The following is a 20,887-nucleotide window of genomic DNA, read 5'->3' as shown; positions in this document are numbered from 1 at the left end:
TATAGATTTTGGATACGAGCCCTTCATCTGATACGTCATTTGCACCTGTCTCTCGCCATTTCGTCAATTGCCTATTAGTTTTATGGGTTGTTTCCTTTGCCTTGCAGAAGCTTTTAATCTTGATGAGGTCCCAACAGTTTATTGTTGCTCTTGATTCTTTCCTTTTTGGGGATGTGTCAAGTAAGAAATTACTGCGGTGGAGGCCAAGGAGGTTGTTTCGTGCTTTGTCCTCTAGGGTTTTGATGGTTTCCTGTCTCACGTTCAGGTCCTTTATCCATTTTGAGTTTTTTGTTGTGTATGGTGTGAGAAAATGATCTAGTTTCGTTCTTCTGCATGTTGCTGTCCAGTTCTCCCAACACCTCTGTTCAAGAGGTTGTCTTTTTTCCATTGGATACTGTTTTCCTGCTTTGTCAGAGATTAGTTGGCCATACATTTGTGAGTCCAATTCTGAGTTCTCTATTCTATTCCATTGGTCTGTGTGTCTATTTTTGTGCCAATACCATACTGTCTTGATGATGACAGCTTTGTGGTAGAGGCTAAAGTCTGGGATGGTGATACCTCCCGTTTTGGTTTTATTCTTTAGTATTATTCTGGCTATTCAGGGTCTTTTGTGGTTCCATACAAATTTTAGGATAGTTTGTTCTAGTTTTGAGAAGTATGCTCGTACAATTTTGATTGGGATTGCATTGAATGTGTAGATTGCTTTGGGGAGTAATGACATTTTAACTATATTTGTTCTTCCTATCATGAGCATGGAATGTTTTTCCATTTCTTTGTGTCTTCTTCAATTTCCTTCATAAGTTTTCTGTAGTTTTCATCATATAGGTCTCATATCTNCTCTGTCTGGCTTGGGAATCAGAGTGGTGCTCGCTTCATAAAATGAGTCTGGAAGCTTTCCTTCAATTTCTATGTTTTGGAATGGCTTGAGAGGAATCGGTATTAATTCCATTTTAAATGTCTGGTAGAACTCCCCTGGGAAGCCATCAGGTGCAGGGCTTTTATTTGTTGGGCGATTTTTGATAACTGATTCAATTTCTTCACTTGTTATAGGTCTATTCAGATTTTCTATTTCTTCCCGTGTGAATTTTGGTAGTGAGTGTGTGTTTAGGAATTTGTCCATTTTTTCTAAGTTGTCCAATTTGTTGGCATATAATTTTTCCTAGTATTCCCTGATTATTACTTGTTTCTGAGGAGTTGGTTGTAATAAGTCCCTTTTCATTCATGATTTTTTCTATTTGGCTGTTCTCTCTATTCTTTTTGAGAAGCCTGGCTAGAGGTTTGTCAACTTTGTTTATTTTTTCAAAGAACCAACTCGTGGTTTCATTAATCTGTTCAATTGTTTCTTTGGTCTCTATGTTGTTTATTTCTACTCTGTTTTTTACTGTTTCTCTTATTCTGCTAGGTTTGGGGTGCTCTTGTTGCTCTGCCTCTAGTTCCTTTAGGCGAGTTATTAGATTTTGCACTTGCGCTTTCTCTAATTTCTTGAAATAGGCCTGGAGTGCAGTGTACTCTCCTCTTAGGACTGCCTTTGCCGCATCCCATAGAGTTTGGATTGTTGTGTTTTCATTTTCATTCGTTTCCATATATTTTTAAATTTCGTCTCTAGTTTCCTGATTGGTCCATTCATTCTTCAGTAGGGTGTTCTTTAACCTCCATGTTTTTGGAGGTTTTCCAGACTTCTTCCTGTGATTGATATCAAGTTTCAAAGCATTATGATCTGAGAGTGTGCATGGTATGATCTCAATTCTTTTCTATTTATTGAGGGCTGCGTTATGTCCCGGTATGTGATCTATCTTGGAGAATGTGCCATGCGCACTTGAGAAGAAAGTGAGTTCCTTGGCCTCAGGATGCGTAGTTCTAAATATATCTGTCAGATCCATCTCGTCCATTGTGTCATTCAAGTCCATGGTTTCTTTAGTGATTTGCTGTCTGCTTGATCTGTCTACTGCTGTAAGCAGAGTATTAAAGTCCCCTGCTGTTAGCACAGTCTTATCTATGTGCCTATTTCTGTTTGTGATTGTTTTAAATATTTAGGTGTTCCCATATTCGGTGTGTAGACGTTTATAATTGTTAGTTTTTCCTGATGGATGGACCCTGTAATTATTATATAATGCCCTTCTTCATCCCTTGTTATTGTCTTTAATTTACAGTCCAGTTTGTCTGCTATAAGTAGAGCTACTCCAGCTTCCTCTTGACTTCTCGTAGCATGATAGATATTTCTCCATCCCCTTACTTTAATCTGAAGGTATCTTCCAATCTAAAATGCGTTTCTTGTAGACAGCAAATAGATGGATTTTGTTTTTTTATCCATTCTGCTACCCTGTGTCTTTTGATTGGAGCATTCAGCCCATTTACATTCACTGTTATTATTGAAATACGTGGGTTTAGAGTCATTGTGTCCTTTGTGGGGTTCATGCTTGTGGTGGAGTCTCTGGTGTCTTCGTTCCTTGCAACATTTCCCTCAGAAAGTCCCCCTCAGGATTTCTTGTAGGCCTGGCTTAGTGATGACAGATTCTTTCAATTTTTGTTTATTTGGAAAGACTTTTATCTCTCCTTCTATTTTGAATGATAGCCTTGCTGGATAGAGGATTCTTGGCTGATATTTTTTCTGTTCATCACATTGAAGATCTCCTGCCTTTCCTTTCTGGCCTGCCAAGTTTCAGTAGATAGGTCTGTCATCACTCTGATAGGTTTCCCTTTGTATGTTAGGGCTTTTTTTTCCCTAGCTGGTATCAAAATTCTCTCTTTGTCCTTATATTTTGCCATTTTCACTATGATATGTCGTGCAGAAGATCCATTCAAATTACGTCTAAGGGGAGTTCTCTGTGCCTCTTGTATTTCAACGTTTACTTCCTTCCCCAAGTTGGGGAGGTTCTCCGCTACAATTTGTTCCAGGACTCCTTTGGCACCTTTCCCTCTGTCTTCCTCTTCTGGGATTCCTGTGATATGGATATTGTTACGTTTGACTATAATACTGAGCTCTCGAACCTTTCTTTCATGTTCCTGGATCAGTTTGTCTCTTTTTCTGTCAGCTTCTTGTTTTTCTATAATGGTGTCTTCTAAATCACTTATTCTCTTTTCTGCCTCTTCAGCCCATGCATTAGACGCCTCCAGGTTATTATGTATTTCATTTGTCGCCTTTTTTAATTCATCATGCCTATTTTTTTTTCTCCATGTTGTTTGTAGCCATAGTTTCTTTGATGTCCTGTGTGCTTTTTGCAAGCCCAGCAATTAATTTTACGATTATTGTTCTAAAATCTTGTTCAGTTATGCTGCTTATATCTGTTTTGAGCAGTTCATTAGCTGTCAATTCTTCTTGGAATTTCTTTGGAGGAGAGCTCTTTCGTTTTCGTCATTTTGGTTAGCTTTCTGTCTCTTGTTAGTTTTAAGACTTGTTATGCTCTCTGCACCTGTGAGCGCTGCTGTACCCAAGAAGACTCTTTGTCCAGGGCCTATCCTTTCAGAAAGTATTCTTTGAATGGTATCTCTTGGTCTCTCTTGTTGAGACCTTGGTTATTTTATTTTCCTACTCGTAGTGGTATTTGGGACTCTCTACCGTGTGTACTTTGGCTTGTTTCTTGAGGTAGCCCTGGAGAAGAAAACATACAAACACACAGGGAACAGAGGGACACAAATGCACAGACAAATCCAACAATCACACTAACCGAGACGGAAAACTAGAAAGTAATGAGAAAAGACGGAGGAGGGAAGGCGAATGATAGAAAATAAAAATACATTGAAAAGTCAAAAAGAAAACGAAGAAAGAAGAAAACCGATAGACAAGAATCGGTTTAAAGCATATAACCAGATTTCGCAGCTACAATTAAATAGCTGGGTGTATGCAGTGCTGATTGAAGATCATAGAGAAAGAGAGAGATGATAGGGCAGAGAGGAAGCAAAATTGGAAATAGAATGAACAGACAGAAGGGATAAGAAGCTTTTTTCAAAGAGCTAAAGGGTGGAATATGGTTGGAGAGGAGGAAGAAAGACGGTGGTGATATCCAAAGAAAGTGTCTAGTCTGTTACTCCTGAGAGACTTTGTTATACTGCCATTAACAGTTCCGCTGGTCGCTGCTTCCCTGTTGCCCGGGGTTGAGTGGAGGGTGGGGAAAGTGTCGCAGCCTCAGATCCTCTGGGGTCAGAAAGCAATACAACCTGAGTTCGTTTGGGGAACGTAGCAACTTCAGGTCCGCAGAGTCTGCGTCGCCTCACCGCGCCACCACCGCTTCACCCGGCGCCGCCGCTTCAGCAGGTAACTTTCGCTCACGCAGCTGCCGCTTCACCCGGCGCCGGCACCACTTCACCGGGTCGCAGCCGCTGCTGCTTTAGTGGGCCGATGTCGCGCCCGCCACTGCTGCTTCACCAGGCGCCAGTACCGCCTCCGCAGGCGTTGCTGCCGGTTCACCGGGCCGCCGCTGCAGGCCGCCGCTGCCATGGATGGTGCCAGGAGCACAGCAGTTCATTTTTTCCTGGCGCCTTCTGGGACCAGGGCACCTAGTTTAAAGTCAGCACCCCAGCCAGAGCTAAAAAACACTGTCTTTCCAAGCCGAGTTTTTTTCTCTTCTCCAGGGGCGGTTCTATGAGCAATCTCAGCTTTTCTTTCCTTTCCCCTGGACTCACGGCAGCTCGCCACCACTCGCCGGTTTATCACTCACTGCAGCTGCATGCAAGCCGGGTTCCCTCCCCTGCCTCCGTGTCTCTGGGCCCCCGTCCCGCTTTTATCTTCCCCAGTTCGCCCTCACGCACTTAAGAGGTTTCCTTCCCAGTGTACTCTGTCTCTTTCTCTTCCCAAACTCCTGTGGCTCAGTGTCCTACTACTTCAGGCCTTCTCATTTTGAGAGATGGGTGCAGGCGAAATGTACGGAGCTCCTTACTTCTCCGCCATCTTGCCTCCTCTCTTTGAATGCATTTAGTATTTCCTTTTTTTCTTTATTAATAGTTTATTGTCAAGTTGGTTTCCATATAACACCCAGTTAATGAGCCCTTATGGATTCTTATTAGCAAGGGGGAGAGAAGTTATTAGCTCTCTTTTGGGTTGGTTTGTGCAGAAGGGCATGTGTGCGGGTGCATGTGTGGAGTACCTTGCAAGGTAGGTGCCAAGGCACAGATGGCAGTGTATGTAGATCTCCCTGATAAGGCAAAGGACCCCAAGGGCATAATGAGGAGGAAGGACTACATACAGCTTTGCCCCAGACTCAATGTCCATTCCCTCACCCATCATGCCTGATGTCAGTGAGAGTTTATATTTTCTAAGTACTTGATTATGTTCTTATTCTAAGTGAATATGTACCATTGTGACTTATTTCACTCTTGGAATATCTTCATGTTTTGGGCTTTGGGTCAAGTCCATGAACATCAGGGAGGGCTGTTAACACAACAGACAAATTTTGTCACACATTCACATTAGGAAACTAGCCAGAGGGGTTCAGTGATACGTGTACAGGTGAGAGGCCAGCAATCTGGCTTCAAAGCCAAACCCTGCACTTTTTTGCCACTCCCTCACCCTGATCCTCTCCAAGACTGACTCACGTTGGAGTTGCCCTTTTTATATTTCACAATATCTGTGAGATGGATTATCGTCTCTGCCACGTGTAGCTCCCTTACCATGCTTCTCAGATGAATTGTAATGGAATAGCCTGTAGAACAAAGACATTTTTTATGCTGACATCAGCCCTGTGGGAGTTGAATGGTGAAAGTAAAATAGGGGCTTCACAGCCTCAGGGTGGAGCTGTAGATGATTGTCAGGGTCGCAGGACCCCTCTGACTCTTAGGAGAATGACTGACAGGATTTGCCAAGAACCCCAGCAACCTGGCTAGATCTGTCCCTTTGTCTGTTGTGCAAATAGCCCATCCTGATGTTCATGGCTTTGATCCAGAGCCCACTCCTGAGGCATGGCTGTATGGATAGGAAGTTGGAGTCAGCTAGCATCCTGTGAGATGGTCTATTGAAACAGTAGGACTCTTCATTTCGGGTTTTTTGTTTGTTTGTTTGTTTGGATTAGTTTGGTTTGGTTGTTGATTGAATGTGTTGTTTGTGCCAACATGTGTGTTTCAGATTGGGACACAGTCAGTTAAGGGTCTGATTCTCAATGTCATCTTGGGTCTTGATCTCAGGTTCGTGAATTCAAGCCCTGTGTTGGGCTCTGCCTGGAGCCTACTTTAAAAACAAAAACAAAAAACAACAACAACAACAAACGTTTTAAAAAACCATGTCTCTTTTGTACATCTCTGGGTTCTCTGGAGGAAATTCTCTGGAAGGATTTCATGGTAAGCTCAGTTAAACTGGAGATGAAATCCAGTGACCGCAGTTGATTTTCCATGAGCTGCTGTAGGAGCAGTATTTACAAAGATAGAGTAAATGTTACATTTGGCATTGAGCAGTTCCAACATGCCAAGCATTTTGTTATTACTGTCCGTGGTTTGGGAAATACTCTTGTACCTCCAGCAAGCACATGCTCTTGCTCTCTCCCCCACACGTATATACCACCTGCCCATGCTCCAATGGGTTCTCAGGTCTGAAGGTGCATGTTTTTGAAAGTGGGTACGACCAAGGTATAGAGACGTTATCATTATGAGGTTCATTTTGCAGTTTTCACAGCATTATCCCTACTCATCTGCACAGGAATTGGTGGTGTGCTGCCTGGAAAATAAAACTTGTGTTGGGAATCATCAAGACATTGCTGGTTACTCTGCTCTGCATGAATCTTGTGCAGGAGGATGGCTCCACACCCTCTTACTGCATATAGTGTTCTGATGTCAGTTGTAGTGCCCAGGATGGCACGAGGTTAGTGGGCTTTAGTTCTTTACTGGGGCATAGGCAGTGATTTCCAGGTATGTGGGAAGCAGAGAAAGATGTGCAAAAACATTAATGGGAAATCCTCTGGAACTGAAACTGGAAATTCTGGAAGATTTCTGGTAAAACACTTAAATCCTTAAAAGTTTATGATATGACAAGGAAATTGACAGAGTAGAAAGTAGGAGGAGGTCTTAACTAGCCAACAGTTGTACTGGACCATTCTGTTCAATATAATGTAACTACTTTGGAACCATTTTGGAGTCTGTTACAATTTCCAGGAAGGCTTAGGTAATAAATGGCTGTTATTTTCATTTCATGCACTGAATTCTTCATCTCCAGAATTTGTTTATTCTTCTTAAATGATTTTTTAATGGATCTCTGTTAGTCTCACATTTACATTACGTATTTTTGGTTGTTCATTACAATGAATTGTCTTGCTGTGGTGTTTTTTAGCATTTTAAGGTACCTAATTTGAAGTCTTCACTAGGCTGTACTAATTTATGTTCCCACCAATAGTAGATTCCTTTGTCTCCACATTTTTGCCAATATTTGTTAACTGTTTTTATTTTAGTCATTCTGACTGATGTCAGGTGATATCTTAATTGTGATCTTGATTTGCATTTCCTTGGTGATGACAGATGATGAATTTTTCATGGTATAGTGGCCACACGTAGGTCTTCTTTGGAGAAATGTCTATTCAGATCCTCTGGCCCCCTTTATTTTTTTTAATATTTTTATTTATTTCTAGGAGAGAGAGAGAGAGACAGCGTGAGCAGGGGAGGGTCAGAGAAAGATGGAGACGCAGACTCTGAAATAGGCTCCAGGCTCTGAGCTGGCAGTCAGCACAGAGCCCGACGCGGGGCTCGAACCCACGAACCGCGAGATCATGACCTAAGTGAAAGTCGGACGCTTAACTGACTAAGCCACCCAGGCGCCCCTCCTCTGTCCTTTTTAAATCAAATTATTCATATATTTGATGTTGAACTATGTAAGTAAGTTTTTTCTATATTTTGGATATGAACCTTATTGAATGTATGATCTGCAGTTATCGTCTGCCATTCAGTAAGATGCCTTTCTGTGTTGTTTATGGTGTCCTTCTCTGTGGAAAACCTTTTTATTGTGCTGTGGTTTCTTTTTTTTTTTTTTAATTTTNGAACCCACGAACCGCGAGATCATGACCTAAACGAAAGTCGGACGACTAGCCGACTAAGCCACCCAGGCGCCCCTATTGTGCTGTGGTATCTAGTAGTTTCATTTTGCTTCTGTTTCCCTTGGTATGGCAAGTTGACAGGTTTTATCATTAATGGATATTTGAGATGATCACATAATACATAGCCTTAATTCTGCTCATGTGGTGTGCCATGTTGATGGCTGGTTTGATCAGGTTTGATACTAAACCTTTTGGTTGACTTTTCCAATTGTTATGTTTTTCATGTCCATACTTCTGCTTAGTTCTTCTTTTATAGTTTCTTCTTTCTTTGCTGCTAAATTCCCATTTTGCATATGCATCATTTCTCATTTCATTCAGTTTTCTCTTTTAGCAGATCTTGCACCTTTGGAATGGTTATTTTCAATTATTTGCAAGGTGTTTGTGAAACCTTTACTTTATGGCCATTTCCTGGAGTTTATTTTATTCTTTGGAGTGAGCCTCGTTTTCTTATTTGTGTGTATGTGTGTGCACGTGTGTGCGCGCGCGCACGCACGTGTGGATGTGTGTTCCTCGTGATCTTTTAGTGGAACTTCAGCATTTCGAAAAACAAAAAAAGAAGCCATCTCTGTCAGTCTTTTCAGACTGGCTTCCCAGTAGGAAAGACCTTCGCCAGTCAGCTCAGGTAGAGCACCCAGAGCCTTATCAGACTTTTCTGTGACAGTAAGTGTTCTCCTGAATTGTACATGTAATTTCTCAGCAGAAGGTGCCTCTGTTCTTAAGACCTAATAATATTTTGCTCTCCCTAACATTTGTCATATACTTGGCTCTCTGGTCTCTATCAAGTGGTGCTTATTTTTTGTGATCAGTTCCAAGGTATGTGCTCTGATATGAATTGTGTCTGTCTAAAACTTATGTTGAAGCACTAACTCCTAATGTGACTCTATCTGGAGATTAGGCTAGTAGGAGGTAATTAATATTAAATGAGGTCATAAAGGGTAAAGTTCTAATCCAGTAGGACTGTGGTCATATAAAAAATGAACCTCTCTCTCTGTTTCTGTGTATATACCACATGAAAGCACTGTAAGAAGGTGGCCATCTATCTTCCAAGTCAGAAAGAACATTTTTCACCAGAAACAAATCAACCAGGATCCTTACTGGTACTTCTCAGACTCTAAACTGCAATAAGTACAGCTTTATGTTTCCCAGTCTGTTTTTATTCAGTCAAGGTAGCCTGAAAAACTAATACAGTATTCAAACAATGCCCCGTTCACGTAAGTGTTCTGAGGCAGCCATTCAGGAAAGAGTCCTTCAGTATATAGCTCCCTTGCAGAGATAGAACATTTGATAAACATTCCACTCTGTCTTTCCTTATCTAGGGAGAAGGTGGGATTTCTTTGCCTCACTATACTTGCATTGTGGTGAGGGGGGGGGGGGGGTGCTATCACATGTAAATCCAGTGCATTTTCTTACATGTTTCATTGCAGCTCTTCTTAGCTTTATTTACACTTGCCGGGTCTGCTACAGCCTCTTAACTGGTTTCTGGAATTCTCATAAAGTCAATCTAGTCTATGTATAATATTAAGTCAGGGTCTCATTGCCACTGGAGACATGAGACAATGAGACCCGAGGCGCCCCAGTTCTTCCATCTTGTTGAAATTACTCAGCTATGTGGTTTTAATGCAGTCTTTATCAGAATCTCCACATTCATTTGTATGTAGAAGAGTCCATTCTGAAATACATATGGCCTTTCAAGTGACCTCAAATAACCAAAACTATTTGCTAAAGGACAGATATTTTTTGCCACAAAGCCACAGTAAGCAAAGCAGTGTGTTCCTAGCATAAAGGCAGAGATGTTATACAATGGAATAGAATAGACAGACCAGAAATAAACTGTTGCATATATGGTTGCATATATGATATAATCTTCTATACATGTTCTTAAACCATTCATGGGAATACACATCTCTTTAATCACAAGTCTAAGGAAAACTGCATATCCACATACAAAAGATTGAACTTGGACCCTTACCTAATGCCATAGAAAAGACGTAAGATGGGTCAAGTATTTAATTGTAACACCTAAAACTATGAGACTAGAAAAACATATGGTGAAACTGCATGACACTTGATTTGTGTTGATTTCTTGGTAATCACATCCAAAGCAGAAAGAATTGGAAGCAAAAAAATAGATAAAAGGACTACATCAATTTCTCTTCTTCAAAGGACACAATGAACAAGTGTGAAAAGAATGAGAGAGATTATTTGCAAATTATGTGTCTAATTAGAAGTTAACGTGTAGAATATATAGGAAACTCCTACAACGCAATACGAAAAACAAAACGCAATTTTAAAATGTACAAAAACTAGGGTGCCTGGCCTGAGTGGCTCAGTCAGTTAAGGATCTGAGTCTTGATTTAGCCTCAGGATATGATTTCATGGTTGGTGAGACAGAGTCCACATCTGGGATTCTCTCTCTCCCAATAGCTGCCCTCCCCCGCCTCTTTCTCTGTCTGTCTGTCTCTCTCTCAACATAAATAAATAAATTTTTTTTAAAATATGTAAAAACCTAAGTAGAAATTTCTGAAAAAAGACATGCAGATAGGCAACAAGTACATGAAAATATGCTGAAATGCACTAATTATTACAGAAATGCACATCAAAACTATACTGAGTATCACCTCAGGACCCTAGTACTAAAAGTAACTCAGAAAATACCAAGTGTTGACAACAGTATGAAGAAACTGAAACCTGTGTTCTATTGGTGGGAATGTGGAATGGAGTAGCTGTTAATGAAAATAGTATGCTGGTTCCTCAAAAGCTTAAGAATGAAATTATACAGTCCAGGGGCGCCTGGGTGGCTTAGTCACTTAAGCGTCCGACTTTCGCTTAGGTCAAGATCTCGTGGTTCGTGGGTTCGAGCCCCGCGTCGGCCTCTGTGCTGACTGCCAGCTCAGAGCCTGGAGCCAATTTCAGAGTCTGTATCTCCCCCTCTCTCTCTGACCCTCCCCTGCTCACGCTGTCTCTCTCTCTCCTAGAAATAAATTTAAAAATTCAAAAAAAAATTACACAGTCCTACTTCTGGATGTGTATGAATCCCAAACAATATTAGATGTTTGCATCCCCATGTTCATTTCAGCATGATTCATAATAGCCAAGAAATGGAAACAACCTGAATGTCTATTAATGGATAATCAGTAAACAAAATATAGCATTTACCTGTAATGGAATTACTAATTCTTTAAAAGGAAAGAAATTCTGATACATAGAACAACATGGAATAAGCTTCAAAATGTGTTCAGTGAAATAAGCTTGTTGCAGAAGGACAAATTGTATTTGAAAGTAGAATAATGATTGCCAGTGGTGATGGGAGGAGTAATGAGGTGATGGGTATACAGCATTTCAGTTTACAAGATGAAAAAAGTTGTATGGGTGGATGGTTGCGATGATTCCAGAACATTGTGGATGTACTTGATGCCATCGCACTGAACACTTAACATACTTTTATATGGTTAATTTTGTGTTTGTTTGTTTTTTTAATGTTTTATTTATTTCTAGGAGAGAGAGAGAGACAGCGTGAGCAGGGGAGGGTCAGAGAGAGAGGGAGTCACAGACTCTGAAACAGGCTCCAGGCTCTGAGCTGGCAGTCAGCACAGAGCCCGACGCGGGGCTCGAACCCACCAACCGCGAGATCATGACCTAAGCGAAAGTCGGAGGCTTAACCGACTAAGCCACCCAGGCGCCCCAGTTTTGTGTTATTTGTATTTAGCATCTTAACAAATAGTTTAAAAACTTTTTTTATTTTTTTATTTTGTGTGTTTGGGGCTCTTCATTCTGATCTTGTTTCTCGTCTCATTCCAAACCAGTATTCTAAATTATTATTACTATAGCCTTTAGTGCTTTACATGAATAAAGAAAGAACTCTATAGTTACTTGGCCTTGTAGGATTAATTCTGTTTTCTACGTTAACATATGTTGTGTGTTTGCACAAAACATTTGTTTATACTTCAGTGTTGGGCTTTACCTAATTTCTGATTTTCTTTTCTTTTCTTTTTAATGTTTATTTATTTATGAGAGACAGAGAGAGACAGAGAGGAAAGAGAGAGAGAGGAGAGATGAGAGCACGAGCAGTGGAGGAGCAGAGAGAGGAGACACAGACTCTGAAGCAGGCTCCAGGCTCTGAGCAGTCAGCGCAGAGCCCAACCTGCGGCTCCAACTCACGAACCTTAAGATCCTGACCTGAGATGAAGTCGAACGCTTAACCACCTGAGCCACTCAGGTGCGCATAGTTTCTGATTTCCTAATACTGTTGTTATTGCTGTTTTTTTTTTTAAGAACCTTAACTGTTTTCCTTCTGTTCTTTGGTCTTTGAATTTTGTCTTTTAAAAGTTATGACTAAGGTATCGTAGTGCTCAAAAGTAATAAAAATCTGCAGTTAAGAGAAGGGCAAGATAATGGGATATGATGTTGGCCAGTATGTTTTTGGTTTGTTGTTTTTCCAGTGTATGCAAGAGAAGAAGCATCCTGCTCCATGAGACCCTTTGCAGGTCCTGTAAGTCCCTCTCTTGCACTGTATGCATATACTCCAAGTATATGGAATGCATAGCAATTCCAAGGTCACATTGCTTCCGAACTTCACCTTTGGAATCATCTAAGACATTTTGAAATCCTCCTTTGCTTTGCCTACTTCTGCATGTGTGTGTCTCCTTCTCTCAGTTGAGTAGTAGAACCAGCGCATGAAGTCTTGGTCAGTCTTATGACAGTCTTGTGGCTTAAAAGCTCCTGAAAATACCTAGGCTTACATGCATAACATTGATTTAAGACTCTGGGCTCCATAATTTATTTAAATTACAATATTGAAAGTATATTATGAGTTGCAAAGTAGCAACAGTACAGAAGGTCACTGTTGTTTGCCTTGTGTAGGACCTGCTGTCATAACCCACATTTTCAGACCTGGCCCCCACCCTGTCCTTGACTGTGATATATTTGTCAGAGAACCAGGTCTGAGAAACCTGGAGAGCATCTTTGTGTTTCTGTGAATGGGAAGCTGATGAGAGACAAGGTCAGGGCTTTCCTCACACTTATAAAATTGATAAAACTAAAATATATTTGGTCTTTCATGTTTCCAAAACAGCATTCTTTCAGAATGTGACTATAGGCAATGTCCCATCCATAAGTAGATGTAAATGAGGAGACTTTGTAACTTCATGAGACACCACAATGACTCTCACTCTAGGCCACTCTAGGCCCTGTGTCTTTTCTTTTTTTTTTTCTTTCTTTTCTTACCTTTTTTTTTTTTTTACAAATAGTTTATTGTCAAATCAGTTTCCACATGTCACCCAGTGCTCATCCCCACAAGTGCCCTCCTCCATGTCCATCCCCTCCCCCACATCCATCAGTCCTCAGTTTTTGTCAGCATTCAAGAGTCTCTCGTGGTTTGCCTCTCTCCCTTTCCCCCACCATTTACCCCTTCTTCTCCCCCTTGTTCCTCAGTTAAGATCCTCCTAATCCTCCTATACGTGCAAACATATGGTACTTGTCCTTCTCTGCCTGACTTATTTCGCTCAGCATTACACCCTCAAGGTCCATCCATGTTGCTACACATGGCCAGATTTCAATGTTTCTCATTGTCTAGCCCCTGTTTATTATCTATAATTTCCAGCGTTTCAGGGTCAGAGGAGTTGGCTATTGACGTCTAATAAGGTTCTGGAGTATAGCTTCCAAGAGAGTTTATACTAATCACTGATCTTGGTACCCTATGTTTTTTTAAATATATCACCNGCTATGAACATTGGGATCCATGTGCCCCTAGGCATCAGCACTCCTGTATCCCTTGGATAAATTCCTAGGAGTGCAATTGCTGGGTCCTAGGGGAGTTCTATTGTTAAATTTTTGAGGAAACTCCATACTGTTTTCCAGAGGGGCTACACCAGTTTACATTCCCACCAACAGTGTAGGAGGGTGCCCGTTTCTCCACATCCTCACCAGCATCTAGAGTCCTCCGATTTGCTCATTTTAGCAAATGGCTGGTGTGAGGTGGTATCTCGGTGTGGTTTTGATCTGTATTTCCCTGATGAGGAGGGATGCTGAGCATCTTTTCATGTATCTGTTGGCCATCTGGATGTCCTCTTTGGAGAAGTGTCTGTTGATATCTTCTGCCCATTTCTTCAGTGGGTTGCTTGGTTTTTGGGTGCANTTTTCCATTGGATACTCTTTCCTGCTTTGTCAGAGATTAGTTGGCTGTATACTTTTGGGTCCAGTTCTGAGTTCTAAATCCTATTCCATTGGTCTATGTGTCTCNGTGGTTCCATACAAATTTTTGGATAGTTTGTTCTAGTTTTGAGAAGTATGCTGGTGCAATTTTGATGGGATTGCATTGAATGTGTAGATTGCTTTGGGGAGTAATGACATTTTAACTACATTTATTCTTCCTATCCATGAGCATGGAATGTGTTTCAATTTCCTTCAAAAGTTTTCTTCATACTGATCTCTTATATCCTCGGTTAGGTTTATTCCTAGGTACTTTATGGGTTTTTTTGTGGCATTGTGAATGGGATAAGTTTCTTGATTTCTCTTTCTGTTGCTTCATTTTTGGTGTATAAGAATGCACTCGACTTCTGCACGTTGATTTTGTACCCTGCAACTTTGCTGAATTCTTGAATCAGTTCTAGTAGGCTTCTGGTGGAGTGTGGGAGGTTTTCTAGGTAGAGTATCATGTCGTCTGCAAAAAGTGAAAGTTTGACTTCTTTTTTTGCCAATTCTGATGCCTTTGATTTCATTTTGTTGTCTGATGGCTGATTATAGGACTTCTAGTACTATGTTAAACAACAGTGGTGAGAGTGGACATCCCTGTCGTGTTCCTGATCTTTAATACTCCACATACAGCAATGGGCAGATCAAGCAGACAGAAGATCACTAAAGAAACAATAGACTTGAACGACACATTGGACAAGATGGATCTGACAGATATATTCAGAACTGCACATCCTGAGGCCAGGGATTTCACTTTCTTCTTAAGTGTGCATGGCACATTCTCCAAGATAGATCACATACTGGGACATAAAGCAGCCCTCAATAAATATAAAAGAATTGAGATCGTACCGTGCACACTTTCAGATCATAATGCTTTGGAACTTGAAATCAGTCACAGGAAGAAGTCTGGAAAACCTCCAAAAACATGGAGGTTAAAGAACACCCTACTGCAGAGTGAATGGGCCAGTCAGGCAATTAGAGATGAAATTTAAAAATATATGGAAACAAATGAAAATGAAAACACAACGATCCAAAATCTATGGGATGCGGCAAAGGCAGTCCTGAGAGGAAAGTACATTGCTCTCCAGGTCTATTCCAAGAGATTAGAAAAAGCGCAAGTCCAAAATCTAATAGCTCGCCTAAAGGAACTGGAGGCAGAGCAACAAGAGCACCCCAAACCCCGTAGAAGAAGAGAAATAGTAAAAAGCAGATCAGAAATAAACAACATAGAGACCAAAAAAAAAAAAAAAAATTGAACGGATTAATGAAACCAAGAGGTTTTTTGTTGTTGTTGTTGTTAAAATAAACAAAGTTGACAAACCTCTAGCCTGGCTTCTCAAAAAGAAAAGAGAGAGCAGCCAGATAGACAAAATCATGAATGAAAATGGACTTATTACAACCCCTTTGTACCCTATATTTTATAAAAATTGAGTAGGTTTGTGGTTTATGTCTTCATTTAAATGTTATATTCCAGTTAATTAACACACACTGCAGTATTAACTTCAGGTGTACAATATAGTGATTCACACTTACATACATACCCAGTGATCATCACAACAACTGCCCTCCTTAAACCCCATCACCTGTCTCACCCATTCACCCTTCCCCCTCATCCCCACCTCTGTTAACCATGAGTTTGTTCTCTAGAATTAAGAGTCAGGTTCTTGGTTTGCCTCTGTCCTTTTCCCTCTTGCTCTTTTGTTTTGTTTCTGAAATTCCACATGTGAGTGAAATCTTTTGGTATTTATCTTTCTCTGACTGACTTATTTCACTTGGCATAATAAATTCTAGCTCTACCCAGATCATGGCAGATGGAAAGGTTTCATTCTTTTTGATGACTGAGTAGCATTCCATTTTGTGTATATATTATGTCTTCTTTTTCCATTGATCAATCAGTGGACACCTGTACTCTTTCAATAGTATGGCTATTGTTGATAATGCTTCTATAAACATGGGGGTGCATGTACTCCTCTTAATATGTATTTTATATCCTTTGGGTAAATACCTACTAGTACAATTGCTAGCTTGTAGGGAAGTTTTATTTTTAACTTTTTGGGGAATCTCCTTACTGTTTTCCAGAGTGGCTGCACCAGTTTTCATTCCCACCAAAACTGTAAGAGGGCTCCCCTTTCTCCACGTCGTTGCCAACACCTGTTGTTTCTTGTGTTGTTTACTTTACCCACTCTGACCAGTGTGAGATGATGTGTCATTGTGGTTTTGATTTGTATTTCCCTGATGATGAGTGATAGTGAGTCTTTTTTTCATGTGGATGAATTCTTTAGAAAAGTGTCTATGCATGTCTTCTGCCCATGTCTTATCTGGATTATTTGGGTTTTTTGGGTGTTAAGAGTTCCTTATATATTTTGGATACTAAGCCCAAATGATATGTCATTGGCAAGTACCTTCTTCCATTCCATAGGCTGCCTTTTAGTTTTTTTTATTGTTTCCTTCTCTGTGTAGAAGCTTTTTATTTTGATGAAGTTCCAGCACTTTATTGCCTTTGTTTCCCTAAAAATAAATACTGTATAGCAATTGCTTGTTTTATTGATTTCCATTATAGTGGGACTTTATCCTGCTGTGAGTTACCTTTACACACCGCTTAATTTCCTTAAGAATGTTTTCATTTTTGTCTTGAATTGGGTCTTGGATTACAATACATTTGGATTTGAGATTTAGTTCTGAGAGATAATTGCAAGTCCTGTAAAAGACTGTATAGAAATAACGGTCACCGTACCTCAGCTTCACTATCTATACAATGACTTGACAGTACATGTTTCTTGGTGAAATAGTGCTTGCAGGAGGGTTATCCCACATGGCACACATCCACTGTTGTTAAAGGGAACAACTTCAGAAACAGGTGTACACAGTTTTTTGTTTGTTTTTTTAAAAAATATTTTTATTTATTTCTAGGAGAGAGAGAGACAGCGTGAGCAGGGGAGGGTCAGAGAGAGAGGGAGATACAGACTCTGAAATAGGCTCCAGGCTCTGAGCTGGCAGTGAGCACAGAGCCCGACGCGGGGCTCAAACCCACGAACCGCGAGATCATGACCTAAGTGAAAGTCGGACGCTTAACCGACTAAGCCACCCAGGCGCCCCAGGTGTACAGGTGTACACAGTTTAATCCTTGTGCATCTCTTCTAGGCTGCTCCATGATGCAGTTGAGAACGATCACTTGGAAATTGTCCATTCGCTCCTCTCCTATGGTGCTGACCCCACGTTGGGTACATACGCAGGTAGAACCATCATGAAAATGACTCACAGCGAAGCTACGGAAATGTTTCTGGCAGGTAGGTCACTTCAGAAAACAAGAATGGCAAAGTGTGTTAAAACTCAGTGGTAACTAATTTGGATTTTACTAGGCAGAAATTAAAAAGCCTTACATTTTAGGACAGCAGTAACGTTGCCCTTGGTGTGATATGATATAGTATTCTAGTTAAGCTAATTATTTTAGCGATTAGCCACTGATTCTACATTTACTTTAATTTACTTGTTCTAATGTTTAAAAAGACTTCCTAACATTATTTACATGTTCTACATGTGTATTTTTACATTTCAAGTCTGGGCGAATTAGAAGACTCATACATCGTATTTGTTATTTGTGTGATTCTGTGGTTTTCAGCCAATAAGCCATCATGGAAGCCACACACAAGGGTGTGTGTGGAACATACACTTAAATTCTGCAGTATACACTTACTGCCAGCGAAGGGCAGTGAGTCACAAGGTAATAAAGACTTACTTATGTTAGACATTGGTATTGGGGGGAAAACATTTATATCTCAAAGAAGAGAGAGATAAATGTAATGCTCCTTTCCTTTTGCATATGGTCGCTAATTAATTCTTAGCTGCAGTCTAGCTTTTGTGCTCTGCTAGGGTATTAGAGGTGGTCTCTGCCTAGGGAATGTGAGTGATTAGGTACTTGGATTTTTGTCAGATACAGAAAATAAGAGTTTTTTGTAGAATTGTATTGATGTGCAGCAAGGGAATTCTGTGGGGGTGCAGAGGGAATGAAGCGCTACCCTATTCTGAATGTACAGGAGGATGCCCCCAACTCTGTTAGCATTTTCTTCTAACAGCAAGTTTTATATTGTTATTTTTTAATGTTATTTTAATTGTGGTTACAAACATGTAACACTGAATTTTCTGTCTTAAGCATTTTTAAGTCTGCAGCCCAGTAGTATTAGGCCTACCCATTGGGTAGCAGATCTCCAGAACACCTTCATCTTGCAGAAGTTTTTTGCCCATTAAACACTAATTTCACTTTTACTTGACCCCAGCCTTGGTAAGCAATGTGCTGCTTTATGTTTCTGTGATTTTGACCACTTCCCATACTTTATGTCAGTGGACTCTTAAACAGGATTTGCCCTTTTGTGATTGGCTTTCACTAAGCATAATGTTTTCATGGTTCATCCATACTGTAACATGTGTCAGAGTGTCTCTCTTTAATACTGAATAATATTGCACTCTACACATATGCCACATTTTGTTTATCCATTCATGTGAGAGGATGGACATTTCATTTGTTTTCATCTCTTGGCTATTCTGAGTAATGCTGTCATTAACATGGGTGTGGAAATACCTGAGATCCTGCATTTAATTCTTTGGTATATGTATTCAGAGCTTGGGTTACTGAATCACATTATAATTGTGTTTTTAATTTTTGAGGAATCTCCGTATTGTTATCCACAAAGTCTACAATAATTTACATTCCCACTAACAGTGCACAAGAGTTTCCGTTTCTCCACATCCTCACTAACACTTACTGTTTTCTGCTCTTTTCATTGTAGCCATCCTAAGGGATATAAGGTGATATCTCGTTGTATTTTTTGTTTGCATGTCCCTGATGAAACATGTTGAATATCTTTCCATGTGCTTATTTGCCCTTTGTAAGTCTTTGGAGAGTTGTCTATTCAGGTCTTTTCTCCATTTTTAAAAAATCGGATTGTTTCTTTGCTGAGTTGTGAAACTTCCTTATACATTCTGGCTATTATTCCACTATGAGATATATGATTTACAGATATTTTCTCATATTCTGGAGATTGGCTTTTCACTCTGTTGTTTATTTTGAGGTACAGAAGTTTTTAAGTCTAAGGTTACATTTACCTGGTTTTTATTGTGTTGCCTCTGCTTTTCATATCCCCAGAGATTTTGGAATGCTATCTTCTGAACCTTTCCTCTATGTTGTTAAGGTTTTAGGTCTCATGTGTAAGTCTGTAATACATTTTGAGTCATTTCGTGCTTAGGATGTAAGGTAAGCATCCAGCTTCATCCTTTTGCCTGTATATATCCCGTATTCCCAGTACAATTTGTAAAAGATCTACTCCTTTCCCATTGCATTGCATCAGTACCCTGGTCATGATTCTTTTGGCACTATATGTGGGTATTTATTTCTGTCCATTTAGTCTAGATGTCTGTCTTTAAGCCAACACTATACTGTTTCAAGTACTGTTGCTTTGTAGTATGTTTTGAAATCAGGAAATGTGAAGCCACCAAGCGAAGCCAAGATTATTTTATTTGGCATTCCTTGGGATTCCATATGAATGTTAGGATAGATTTTTTCTATATCTGCAAAAAATAAAAATAAACAAACAAAACACACAACAACAACAACAAAATGTCATTGGGGTTTTGGTAGAGAATGCACTAGACCTGTAGATTGGTTTGGGTATGGAAACTTAAAGTCTTCTGACCATTGCACATGGTATATGTGCATTTTCCCATTTTCCTGATAACCTTAGATTTCTTTTAGCAAAGGATTATAGGTTTTAGTATACATGGGTTATGTATGCCCCCTCTGCTAAGTTTATTCCTGAGTATTTGTTCTTTTTGATGCTATTGTCATTTTGTTTCATTTTCTTTTAGGATTGTTAGCATATAGAAAAGCAATTCAGATTCTATATTTTGACCATGTATTCTGAAGTTTTGCTGAAATCACTTATTAATTTTAAGTTTTTAAAAATCTTGTTATTTTCATTTCCTCTGAAGATTATTTAACTCGAGATTATTTACAGGGTCAGAGTGATGATGACTTTACTGTCTCTTGGGTGTTGTGGGAAGCTCTGTGTGTGGTAAGCAGTATGCTTTTCTCAATTTAGTGGGAAATTGATGCATTACACATATTTCTCCACAGTGTGGATGAGGGGAAGGTGAGTGGTAGGTGCTGTAAGCAGGGATCATTAGCAAAGGTTCTCCTTTTATTTCAGAATTATTTAATTAATGAGATCTAAAACCTTGATAGAGCCTACTGACTCCTTTCTCTCTCTCTCTCTCCCTCCCTCCCTCTCTCTCTCTCTCTCTCTCCCTCTCTCTCTCTCTCTCTCTCTCTCTCTCCTTTCTATTTGAGCCAGAAAATAAAGTTGCATAGAAAGCCTTGGGAAACCCTCCATGACCAGAAGACCAGGATGATAAAGATAAGGCTAACAGTGATGTGTTAGAATCTGAATTTTCAGATAGCCCCACCTTACTATGTTAGAACATCTAAGTGTGTTTGTCAGTGGTAAGCATTTATACCATATAATTGAAAAGTATCTGAGTCCTGGGAAGCAGGATCTAAATGCACTTTTCATCAATTGAGCAGGGATGAGTGCATTTTAAGTATTCATGAACCTTAATGATCTTTCCTGGAAAAGATTAAGTGTACATAGTGGGGATCAGATGTATAGGCTACTTGCCCTTTGCAGAATACGACCAAGGCT

The 20,887-nt window shown here is 40.0% G+C and overlaps 1 pseudogene; it reads left to right on the top strand.

Annotated features, from left to right (window-relative positions):
- LOC144245560 (BCL-6 corepressor-like) overlaps window positions 1–20,673 on the top strand; it is a 49,004-nt pseudogene extending 28,331 nt beyond the window's left edge.
- The last annotated feature ends 214 nt before the right edge of the window (window positions 20,674–20,887 follow it).

Source organism: Crocuta crocuta, unplaced genomic scaffold (assembly GCF_008692635.1).
Source record: "Crocuta crocuta isolate KB4526 unplaced genomic scaffold, BGI_CrCroc_1.0 scaffold1309, whole genome shotgun sequence".
In the NCBI taxonomy this organism is placed as follows: Eukaryota; Metazoa; Chordata; class Mammalia; order Carnivora; family Hyaenidae; genus Crocuta; species Crocuta crocuta.
This window is presented reverse-complemented; position numbering and strand designations above follow the sequence as displayed.